Consider the following 12,057-nt stretch of genomic DNA (forward strand, 5'->3'; position numbering starts at 1 on the left):
TCAGATTGTCCAATGTCAAAGACAAGGAGAGAATTCTGAAAGCAGCAAGAGAAAAACAATCCATCACATACAAGGGAAGCTCACTAAAACTATGTACAGATTTCTCCACAGAAACCATGGAGGTGAGAAGGCAGTGGTATGATACATTTAAGATACTGGAAAAGAACTGCCACCCAAGAATTCTATATCCAGCAAAACTGTCCATCAAAAATGAAGGAGAGATTAAAATATTTTCAGTCAAACAGACACTGAGAAGGTTTCTGAATAAGAGACCATGCTACAAGAAATACTAAAGCGAGTGTTACAGGCTGAAAGGAAGACAGGAGAAAGGTTTGGAGAAGAGGGTAGAAATGAATATTATCAGGAAGGGAAAAAGAGGAAAAAATAAGACATGACATATAAAATCCAAAAAATAAAATGGTAGAAGAAAGTACTGCCCTTACAGTAATAACACTAAATGTTAATAGATTAAACTCCCCAATGAAAAGACACAGTCTGGCAGAATGGATTAAAAAACAGGACCCATCCATATGCTGTCCACAAGAAACTCACTTTAGACACAAGGACAAAAATAGGCTGAAAGTGAAAGGTTGGAAAAAGACATTTCATGAAAACAGCAACCAGAAAAAAGTGGGAGTAGCTATATTAATGTCAGACAAAGTAGATTTCAAAAGTAAAACAGTTAAAAGAGACAAAGAAGGACTCTATTTATTTATAAAAAGGTCACTTCCTCAAGAAAACATAACAATCATAAATATTTATGCACCAAGACAGAGTGCCCCAAAATTCATGAGGCAAACACTAAGAACACTGAAAGGAGAGGTAGATACATCTACAATAACAGTTGGAGACTTCAATACACCACTCTCATCAATGGATAGAACATTTAGATAGAGGGTCAACAAGGAAACAGAGATGTTGAATTGTATGATAAATGAACTAAACTTGACAGACATTTATAGAACACTATACTTCACAACAAAATGATACACATTTTTCTCAAGTGCTCATGGAATATTCTCTAGGATAGAACACATGTTGGGTCACAAAACTAGCCTCAAAAAATTTAAAAATATTGATATAAAAAACACTTTTGAGTTGAGGAGAGTGGGGCAAGATGGCAGAGTGTTGAGGTGTGTGTTTTAGTTACTCCACCAAAGCAGTTAATAGGAAGCCAGCAACTGCATGGACTGGACACTGCAGAGCAATTTGACTTTGGGCATATTTCATACAATACTCTTGAATGCATGGAACAGCTGAGATCAGCAAAATCTTAATCAATATGTTCAAGAGCTGACTGTGATGATAAATGTACAACTATATGAGAATACTGTGAACAACTGATGGTACACTATGGATAATTGTATGTTATGTGAATATATCTCTATAAAATTGTAGGAAAAATATAAATGGGGATAAAAGTTCTGGAGAAAACATGGAGAGAGGGATATACCTATTTACTGTTGATGAGGAGGCAGACTGGTGTAGCCTTTCTGGAGGTCACTGTGTGGATTCCACAAGAAGCTAAGTATGTGGGGGCCATAAGGTCCTGCAACCTCACTATGGGGTATGAACTTGGAAGATCTGAGAGCAAAGACATGAATGGACATTGGCACATTGATGTTTATGGAGGCAGTATTCATGATTTACACTGTGTGGTGGTGGCCAAGGTGTACACTGACTGAGGAACAGAATGGTGAACTGTGGTGTATGCATGCAATGGTATATTGAGCAACTATGAGAAGGAGTGAAGTTTTGAGACACGCAAGGAGATAAGTGGATCCTGTAGACAGCATTGTGAGTGAAGTATGTCAGAAACCAAGGTAAACACTATAATGCCTCACCAACATGGACTAACTACAATGTGTAAACTCAGAATTGAATCACAGAACACAGCCTAACAGGGAAATGATTATTGTAACAGTCCCTAGATTGTAAGTTCTTACAGCAGTCAAATCTATTCATGAATTATAATGGCTATCTCCAAACTCTGAGATGTTGATCCCTTGGTGTGTAAATTGATTGGTCTCTGGAACATTGGGTATCTGTGTGACACCTGAAACTCAGAGCTAGAGCTCAGCAGATATGAATGTCAGTATTAACACATACAGCAACTGTTAAAAAAAAAAAAAAAAAAAGCTGACAAAGAGCCCAGACTTCAATTAGAGATATGAATGAAGCAGATCTGGTTAAGACTAGGGCAAATCAGGCCAAAGAAGAAAAGCTGAAACTGACTGTGTGTTAAAACTTCAACTTCCATGTGAGACCAAGGGCAGAGATGTCCATTTGGTGGAGGGTCTATATTTTCTAAATGGTATAACTTCTAAAGTCAGTTTGTTCAAACACCAGAATTACATGGAACTTTGAATAAGATGTGAGATATGGTAGGTTTGTATAGGTTAGAGTGAAATAGTGACTAGAGTGAAAGTGAAAGGTTGGAAAAAGACAAAAGATATATTCACATAACATACAATTATCCATAGTGTACCATCAGTTGTTCACAGTATTCTCATATAGTTGTACATTTATCACCACAGTCAGCTCTTGAACATATTGATTATGATCCCAAAGCAAATTGGGTGGAGAATAAAAATATATACACAGGGCCTCCCTGAGGAGCTGGGGGAAAATGCAGAAGTGTTGGGCTTCCTCACCTGGATTGTTGTGGATGTTCTCATAAACATTGAGGACTGGCAATTTGATGTGCCAAGACCTCTATCATGGGACTTGCTTGTCCTTATGAGGCTCATTACTGCAAAGGAAGGCTAAACTTGAATATAATTGTGCCTTAGAGTCTCCCCCTGAGTACTTCTTTTTTGCTCAGATGTGGCCCTCTCTCTCTAACTAAGCCACCTCGGCAGGTGAACTCACTGCCCACCCCCCTATATGGGAAGTGACTCCCAGGGGTATAAGTCTCCCTGGCAATGCAGGATATGACTCCCAGGGATGAATCTGGACCCAGCATCATGGGATTGAGAACATCTTCTTAACAAAAAGAGGGGATGCGGAAGGAAACAAAATAAATTTTCTGTGGCTGAGAGATTTCAAGTGGAGTTGAGAGGTCACTCTGGTGGACATTCTTATGCACTATATAGATAACACTTAGGTTTTAATGTATTGGAATAGCTAGAAGTAAATACCTGAAACTATCAAGATATATATATACCTATTGTAAACTATATACTACAGTTAGTAGAATTTTAACATTCTTTCTTCAAGAGTAACAAATGTACTATATCAATATTGTGAGTCAACAATGGAGGGGGGTGGTTAGGGATATGGAAGGATTTGAGTTTCCTTTTTTGTCTTTATTTCTTTTCTGGAGTAATGAAAATGTTCTAAAAATTGAAAAAAAAATTAATTGTGGTGATGGATGTACAACTGTATGATGGTACTGTGGGCAGTTGATTGTACACTTTGGATCTTTGGATAATTGTATGGTATGTGAACAATAACAATACAAAAATGTGATAAAAAAAATTTAAGGACATAGACTATAAGATAATGTGCTTGTTTGAATGTATTGTGTCCCCCAAACACCATTATCTTTGATGTAGTCTTGTGGGGCAGACTTTTGGGGGCTGATTAGATTTGCTTGGAATGTGCCCCACCCAGCTGTGGATGATGACTCTGATGAGATATTCCCATGGAGACACGGCCCCACCCATTCAGGGTGGGCCTTGATCAGTGGAGCCATATAAATGAGCTGACTCAAAGAGAAGCAACTCAGTGCAGCTGTGAGTGACGTTTTGAAGAGGAGCAAGCTTGCAAGAGAGGAACATCCTGGGAGAAAGCCATTTTGAAACCAGAACTTTGGAGCAGACACCAGCCACGTGCCTTCCCAGCTAACAGAGGTTTTCTGGACACCATTGGGCTAACAGAGGTTTTCCGGACACCATTGGCCATCCTCCAGTGAAGGTACCTGATTACTGATGTGTTACCTTGGACACCTTATGGCCTTAAGACTGTAACTGTGTAGCCAAATAAACCCCCTTTTTATAAAAGCCAATCTGTCTCTGGTGTTTTGCATTCTGCAGCATTAGCAAACTAGAACAGATAACGTTAAAACTTTTTGTCTGCTTCAACCTGTTGATATATTAAATACTAAGGAAACTCTTGAATTTAAAATAAGAAGAAATCATAATATTTTTAAATGCCATCCATATTGATAGGGACCTATCTGATCTACATTTCTTATTTTTTTAACCTCAATAAATTTTTCTTTCTCTCCCTCCTATATTTTCCCAAATTGATCAAGGTATTTTTTTTGGTCCAATTTTATATTCACCTATAAAATGACCAAATGAACTGAGTGAACAAGATATGGACTTAGAACAAATGCAATAAACTTCAGTTATTCAGAAAAAAAAAAAAGATACTGAAAGAAAAAAACTGTCAACCAAGAATCCTATATATAGCAAAACAGTCCTTCAAATATGATGGAGAGTTTAAAATATTCCCTGACAAACAGACAATCACAAATTTTGTGAACAAGATACCTGATCTACAGAAAACACTAAAGTAAGCACTGCAGACAGAAAGGAAAAGACAGGAGTGAGAGGTTTGGAACACAATTTTGGGAGATAGTAACACAGCAATGTAAGTACACTGAAAAAAGATGGCTGTGAGTATGGCTGAAAGAGGAAGATTAGGAGCATGTGGGACACCAAGAGTAAAGAGGAAAGATAAAGACTGGGACTGTGTAGCTCAGTGAAACCTTGAGTGCTCAACAATTGTGAGAAAATGTACAAATACGTTTTTTTCATGAGGGAGAACAAATGAATGTCAACCTTGCAAGGTGTAAAAATAGGGATGTATTGGGGGAAAAATACAATCAATGCAAAGTAGAGATTATAACTAACAGAAACATTGTATTATGCTTCTTTAATGTAACAAAGGCAATATATCAAAGCTAAATGCATATAAGATGGGGAAATAAGGGAAGAGCATTGGGACTTCTGGCATTGGTAATGTTGTCTGACTATTTATTCTATTTTAGTTTAATTGCTATCCTTCCTTTTGTTGCTTCCCAGCTATCATGTTTTTTTTATCTATCTTTTTTCTTTTTCTTTTATCTCACTGTCTTCTTTGACTCTTCCTCCTGCTTTGTGGGAGAAATGGAGATGTTCTTATATAGATAGTGGTGATGGTGGTGAATGCATAAATATGTGCCTATACAGGGAACCATCAATTCATTACTTAGGAAGGAATGTATGGTGTGTGAACAAAACTGTCTTAAAAAAATGGGTTGATTAAAAACCTTGAGGGCATTATATTGAGTGAAATAGGTCAGACACATAAGGACAAATACTGTATGGTCTCACTGATATGAACTAATTATAATATGCAAACTCATAGACATGAAATATAAGTTATCAGGATATAGAACAAGGCTAAAAAATGGGGAGTGGTTGCTTATTATGAGCAGAATGTTCAACTAGGTTGAACTTAAATGTTTAGAAACAGACAGAGATGACAGTAGCACATTGTAAGAATAACTAACAGTGCTGAATGTTGCTCAAATATGGTGGAAAGGAGATGCTCAGAGTCACATATGTCACCAGAAGGAAAGTTGGAGGTTAAAAGATGGGAATGTATAAAACAGTGAACCATGTGGTACTCAATGTCTGTGATTAACTGCACAAATATTAGAAATCTCTTTTATGAATCAGAACAAATATATGACAATATAACTAGAAGTTTATAATAGAGGGGTAAAAGGGAAAAATAGACCTATTGCAAACTATATACTACAGTTAGTAGTATTTTAACATTCTTTCTTCAACAGTAACAAATGTACTATACCAATACTATGAGTCAAGAATGGAGGGGGGATGGTTAGAGGTATGGGAGGATTTGAGTTTTGTTTTTTGTCTTTATTTCTTTTCTGGAGTAATGAAAATATTCTAAAATTGAAAAAAAATTCATTGTGGTGATGGATGCACAGCTGTATGATGTTACCATGGGCAACTGATTGTACACTGGATCTTTGGATAATTGCATGGTATGTGAACAATCTCAATTTTAAAAAAATGTGCCAAAAAATGTTTTAGAACCTTATGTCCTACTTTAGTTCTTTGAACTAGGATAGAGCAACTAACAGTGCCTCAGATCACTCCATCATGACTGACATGTAACAGGTACTCAATATGCAGTTTTCCAAGTTAATGTGTATAATGAAGGTAAAATTTCCTTTGTTTCTTCATATTATTACATCCTTTCTATGAAATATATATAAAATAATTTCTTTGAAGTAAAAATTCAATAATGGTTTAACATCCAAAAATTTAGTTATAAAATTAGAAAACATTTTATTAAATTAATAAATTGGCATTACCATGGAACCCAAAGGGAAAAAAATAAAGATCAAATGTGTTTACTACGAACAACTGTATGCTAACAAGCTAGACAATTTAGATGAAATGGACAACTTCTTAGAAACACATAGCCTACACTGACTCAAGAAGAAATGGAAGACCTCAACAAACCAATCACAAAAGATTGAATCAGTCATCAAAAACCTACCAAAAAAGAAAAGCCTAGGATTGGATGGCTTCACAGACAAGTGTTACCAAGTATTCCAAGAAGACATAATATCATTCCTGCTCATACTATTTCAAAAAATGGAAGAAAAGGGAACACTATCTAACTCATTGTATGAAGCCAACATTACCCTAATACCAAAGCCTGCTAAAGATACAAGAAAACGTCAGACCAATTTCTCTAATGAATACAAATGCAAAACACCTCAACAAAATACTTGACAATAGAATCCAACAGCAGATTAAAAGAATTTATACACTATAACAAAGAAGACTTTAATCCAAGTATGCAAAGGCAGTTCAACACAAGAAAATCAATTAATGTAATACACCATATTAACAAATTAAAATGGAAAAACCACACGATCTTCTTGACTGATGCAGAAAAGACATTTGACAAAATTCAGCATCCTTTCATGAAAAAACACTTCAAAATGCAGTAATCAAAGGAAACTTCCTCAACATGAATAAAAGGCTTACACCAAAAATCCACAACTAAAATCATACTCAATGGTGAGAGACTGAAAGCTTTCCCTCTAAGATCAGGAATAATATAAGGATGCTCACTGTGACCACTACTATTCAACACTGTGCTAGAAGTTGTAGCTAGAGCAATTAGGCAAGAAAAACAGATAAAAGAATCCAAATTAGAATGGAAGAAGTAAAACTGTCACTATTTGCAGGTGACATAATCCTATATTTAGAAAATCCAGAGAAAATGACTAAAGTGACTTGAGCTAATCAGCAAGTTCAGCAAAGTAGCAGAATACAAGAGCAACATGCACAAATCAATGGTGTTTCTATCCACTAGCAATGAGCTACCTGAGGAGATAATCAAGAAAAACATTCCATTTACAATAGCACCTAAAATAACCAAACAGAATAAACCAAACCAAAGATGTAAAGAACTTGTGCAAAGAAAACTACAAAACATTGTTAAAAGAAATCAAAGACCTGAATAAATGGAAAGACATTCCATGTTCATGGACTGGAAGACTAAATTCTGTTAATATGTCAATTCTACCCAAGTTGATCTATAGATTCAATAAAGTATCAGTCAAAATTCCTCAGACTTTTTGCAGATATGGAAAATCTAATTATCAATTTTATTCAGAAGGGTAAGAGGACTTTAATAGCCAAAAACATCTTGAAAAAGAAGAACGAAGTGGAGTATATCATGCTTCCTGACTTTAAAGCATATTACAAAAGCCACAGTAGTCAAAACAGCATGACACTGGCATAAAGATATGCATATTGAATAATAGATTTGAATTCAGAGTTGAGAAATAGACCCTCAGATCTCTGGTCAATTGACTTTTGATAAGCCTCCCAAGTCCACTCAACTGGGATGGAACCATCTCTCCAATAAATGGTATTGGGAGAACTGGATATCTATAACCAAAAGAATGAAAGAGGACCTCCATCATACCCTATGCAAAAATTAACTCAAAATGAATCAAAGATCTAAATATAAGAGCTAGTATCATAAACTCCTAGAAGAAAATGTAGGGAAACATCTTCAAGATCCAGTGATAGGAGGTAGTTTCTTAGATTTCACACCCAAAGCACAAGCAACAACAACAAAAAAAATAGTTAAATGGGAACTCCTAAGTATCAAATACTTCAATGCTTCAATGGACTTTGTCAAAAGGGTGAAAGGCCAATTGAATCAATGATAGAAAATATTTGAAAACCACATATCTGATGAGGGTTTGATATCCAGAACATACTATGAAATCTTAAAACTCCACAATAAATAGATAACCCAATTAAAAAATGGACAAAAGACCCAAAAAGATACTTTAACTAAGAGGAAATACAAATGGCTAAAAAGCACATGAAAAGATGCTCAACCTCACTAGCTATTAGAGAAATGAAAATCAAAACCATAATGAGATATCATCTTACACCTACTAGAATGGCACAATTAAACAAACAGGAAACTACAAGTGTCGGAGAGGATGTGTAAAACTTGGAACACTTATTCACTGCTGGTGGGAATGTAAAATGGTGCAGCTGCTGTGGAAGTCACTTTGGCGGTTCCTCAGGAGGCTAAATATAGAGTTGCTTTATGACCCAGTATTCCCGCTACTTGGGACATGAACAGACATCTGCACATCAATGTTCATAGTGGCAAAATTCACAACTGCCAAATGATGGAAACAACCCAAGTGTCCATCCAACTGATGAATGGATAAGCAAAGGTAGCATATACAGATAATGGAATATTATTCAGCAGTAAAAAGAAATTAATTACCAAAGCACATGACAACATGGATGAACCTTGAGGACATAATGTTAAGAGAAACAAGCCAGACACAAAAGGACAAATATTGGATGATCTCACTGTTATAAACTAATTATAATATGTAAATTGATAGACATAAAATACACCATATTGGTTGCCAGGATATAAAATGAGGCTAAACAATTGAGAGCAGTTGCTTAATATGTGTAGAATGTATAACTAGGTTGGACTTAAATGTTTGGAAATGGACAGTGGTGATAGTAGCAATTTATTGTGAGAATAATTAACAGAACTGAGTGATGTTTGAGTGTGGTGAAAGCGGAAGTTTAGAGTCATGTATGTCAACAGAAGGAAAGTTGGAGTTTAAAACATTGGAATGCATGTCAGTGAATCTTGTGGTGGACAACGTGCATGATTAACTGTACAAGCATAAAAAAGTTCTTTCATGAGCTAGAGAAAATGTACAACACTATTGCAAGGTGTTGTTAATATACGGGGATATATGAAGAAAAACATACATGTTACAAACTATAAACTGTAATTAACAGTAATAATTTCATACACTTTCATCAACAGTAAGAAATGTATGACATCAATACTGTGGGTCAATAATAGGGGAGGATAAAGAGTATGGGGGTCTTAGGGTTTTCATTTTTATTTTCATTTCTTTTCTGGAGTAATGAAAATTTTCTAAATATGATCACAGGGATTGTGGTGGTTGGGTTGATGTGTCAACTTGGCCAGGTGATGGTGTCCAGTTGTCTGGTCAAGAAAGCACTGGACTAACCATTACAGCAAGGACATTTCTTAACAGGTTACTAAACCAGAAAGCAGGTTTATTAAATCATTTGTCAATTGATTGCATCTGTGGCTGATTAGGTCTATGATCAACTAAGGGAAGGTCTTCCCCAATGAGAGAAATCAGTCAGTAGGATTGAATTCAAGCAGTTGAACTATTTTAAGAAAGAAGAAAGAACTTTCACTTTTTCTTCAGCCAGCCAACCTCTCCTCGGGGAGTTCATTGAAGACCTTCGTCAGAGTTGCCAGCTTACTGCCTGCCCTATGGAATTTGCACTTGTGCATCCTACCCTACAGAAATTGGACTCACGCATCCCCATAATTGCATGAGACACTTTTATAAAATCTATTTATAGATATCTCCTGTTTGTTCTGTTTCCCTAGAGAATCCTGATGAATACAGGGATGTATGCATAAATATGTGATGATACTATGAGCCAGTGATTGTGTACTTCAGATGGCTTTATGGTATATGAATATATCTCAATAAAATTGCATTAAAAATAAAAATAAAAAATAAATTGTGTATTATTGCCAATTATTCATGATTAAGTACAGGATAGAGGGCGAATTCCAAAGATAAATGCCAGACAACATACAAGTTAAAGGGAACTTTTAGCACAATACTGTGAGAACTGATAGATAGGAAAACTATGAAATAAAATGTTACATGAGATTAGTGGAGAATTCCCCACTAAAAATTCCTTTCCAGTGGCCAAGGCTTCACCACTCTCCAGGAATTCAGTACTAACAATAGGTCAGAAGAATTTTAGGAAGTAATAAATAGAACATTTACATCATATATCAAAAAGCTATCTATGATATTTTAATAACATCCAGGAGAATAGCTTTTTATTAAAGGCCACAAGTCTACTAAATAAAAAGTCACAATACAATTGGTAGAAGGTAAATTATATCAAAGAATAGTATCTTCCTTCTCTAGAAGTTTCTTTAGAATCTAACATCTTTCTTTCTCAGAGAGTAAATCAAACAATTCAACATGAGTGTAACATAAGAAGGCCACTTTACTAAGCTCAGGAAATCTGTCAGAAGTGACATACATTAAAAAGACAGCCCCATACAGCACACTCACAACCCCCAGGTGAGAGCTGCAAGTAGAGAAGGCTTTCTTACGTCCCTCAGTGGAGTGTATCTTTAGAACTGTAGACAAAATATACATATAAGAAACAATAATGACATGATGGTAGGCAAGATAATGATGGTGGATAAGGAAAAAGACACCACATTATAGACAAAGGGATCTGAACAAGATAGCCTCTGAAGTGAGCGAGTCTCACAATAAAAGTGATCAATGGCCTGAGCAGCACAAAAGGATAAAGTGAAGATCATGCTGGTCTGAAGAACTGAGCTGATGCAGCCACAGAAATAGGATCCAGCCACCAACTGAGTGCAGAGACATGCTGACATCTGAACAGAGTAGAGTAGAGGATTGCAGATGGCAATGAAGCGGTCATAAGCCATGGCTGCCAGGACAAATCCCTCAGCCACAATGAAAAGGGCAAAGAGAAAGACCTGGGTCACACAGCCTGCAAAGGAGATGGACTTGCTCTCAGATCAGAAGTTGATCATATCCTTAGGTGCAAGAACAGACAAATAGAAGAGATCAAAGAAGGACAGGTTTCCTAAGAAGAAATACATTGGTGTGTTCAGCCAGGAGTAAGTCATAGTTATGGCCATCGTACCAATATTTCCTAGAAGGATCATGGCATATACAAGCAGAAATAGCAGGAAGAGGAAGATGTGCAGCTCTGGACAAACCCTGAAGCCTACAAGAATGAAGTCAGTTCCTTCTGAGTGATTATTTGTTCACCTGTCACCCATGGCAGAGAACTGCTGAGAGGCACATGGAAAAATAAACAAATGAGCTCTTGGCTTTGATCCTAATGTTACAAATAATTTCTTACACTGTTTAGATTTAAAAAAAAAATTTGTAATTATAATTAATTTTAGCCTTAGATAAATTCCGTGAATTAAAATGCAGCCAATTTCAACTGATTATGAATTATAAGTTAGTTTTATTGCTTAATTTATCACATGGTTGAAGTAGGTATTTTGTCTTTGAGTCTAGTACAATGCCTTTCAAATTTACAACTGTAACCTCTATAAAATTTCCACTCATGATTTATACTTCAATAACCTGAGATAGTTTTTGGTAGAGATCAAAACTGATTTCACAATGATATTTGGGAAAAAATTTCAGGATACCTGAGTTTAGAGACATTGGAGTTTCAGTAGTCTAGATTAGGAAAAATTGGGACCTTAATTTAAAGAATGCCAGCAAATAATAAAGAAAACAGCTGAATTTTAAAACTAAGGTGGTAACTTTTATGGTTCATGGATACTTTGGTTTCTGATAGAAGCTGTGTACCTCTAAGAGAAAACTTGTGCATGACCAAAAGCAACAATTTGTACATGCTTTCTATGATTTTTCTTCTACATGGGACCCCA

The 12,057-nt window shown here is 35.9% G+C and overlaps 1 pseudogene; it reads right to left on the minus strand.

Moving 5' to 3' along the window:
* Nucleotides 1–10,504: 10,504 nt before the first annotated feature.
* Nucleotides 10,505–11,487, minus strand: LOC119543405 (annotated as a pseudogene).
* Nucleotides 11,488–12,057: the final 570 nt, after the last annotated feature.

The sequence above is a fragment of the Choloepus didactylus genome, chromosome 8, assembly GCF_015220235.1.
Source record: "Choloepus didactylus isolate mChoDid1 chromosome 8, mChoDid1.pri, whole genome shotgun sequence".
Classification (NCBI taxonomy): domain Eukaryota; kingdom Metazoa; phylum Chordata; class Mammalia; order Pilosa; family Megalonychidae; genus Choloepus; species Choloepus didactylus.